A 1,402-nucleotide genomic window follows, 5' to 3' on the forward strand; every position below is an offset into this window, starting at 1 on the left:
CGGGTGCCTATAAAGTCAATTAAGATACATCATTTAACTTTTCCACAAGTGATGTTTTCCCAGCAACCTGAAATAATAGGAAGCTTGTGGTTGAAATAACAACAGCTGAATGAAAAACAAAGATAATACCTGCAGGTTGATGAATGCTAATGGGTGTAATGTAGTTCTATGTAACCTAATCAATAAACATTATTAACAGATTACAATAAATGACCCAATGCCATCAAAACCTTGCCAATGTGTGCCATATTTCATTATCTGCACCCACTTTATGTGCTTATGTTCTAATGTTTATGAGCTAATCGTGTTATCAAAAACAATTAAAGCGTCCTCATCACCGTGGCTTGTTTTTATGACTTTCATTTGGAATAAGTGATTGGGATGTCACTGACAGTCATGTGTTTGCGGTAGTCTGATGGTAACAGCCTACAACTTTAAGTCATCAGTTCGACAGTGTGTTCCTGTCATTCATCAAAGGCCACGCATTACGATGCCTTATTTTATAGGCTGCACGGGGCAGAGGATCGATTGAGAGAGCTGGTCAAATTCTGGCTTTCTTAATAGATCGGCTTTGTCACTGACTGCTGGTGAGTGAACTTAGGGAGTGGAGCTGTCCTCCCACATAGGCTGCTTAAAACTACAATAATTGCCCTACCAGAAAGCTTTTTCTCTCAGTCAAGTTAACTAAAACAGCACGTTGTCACAAAAGCATGACACAAATCCTTTCTAGATCTAACTAATCAACAGATATATAATACACAAGTATCCATCATTATTTGTGTTGGCTTTTTTGGCAGCACGACATCTTGACAATTTCTTAGCAAGATTCCCCTTTAATTAAACAATAATTATCGGAGAGAAGAATGTTCACTTGCTCACAAGGAGGACCGTAAATGAAGTAAAACAATAATCAATCAACACTGTTTTTCAAACTTGACTGCAATTGCCAACGCTCCAAGATGTGTGAACAATAAAAACGATATAGGAAAGTAGATAATTGCTTCGTGTTTGGCAAGTGAGTATATTTTAGATGTGGTAACTTACTCTTTATATAATGAAAGTAAACTGTAATTGCAGTAACATTTCCTCAAGCATACAAATATAATCAAGTGATTTTAAGCCTCAACTGTATGTTGATTTTTGAATGCAGAAGCCAAATTCACCCTCGCTCATTTAGTTGTTTTGCAAACAAGTAATTTGTTTATATAGTTAATGACATAACGGTTTTAATATTGGGTTAACAGTATGGAACAATATCCAAATGGCATGGCCAGAATGTATACAATATCTTCATATTCCCCTCTGACACAGTGACAGAATGCATCGATGTTGGGGTGACTAGGACGAGTCACATTTCCCCCAGAAATGGAGAGTAATTTTCTTCTCTATTTGAGATCCTAGG

This window comes from Pseudoliparis swirei, chromosome 16, assembly GCF_029220125.1.
Source record: "Pseudoliparis swirei isolate HS2019 ecotype Mariana Trench chromosome 16, NWPU_hadal_v1, whole genome shotgun sequence".
Classification (NCBI taxonomy): Eukaryota; Metazoa; Chordata; class Actinopteri; order Perciformes; family Liparidae; genus Pseudoliparis; species Pseudoliparis swirei.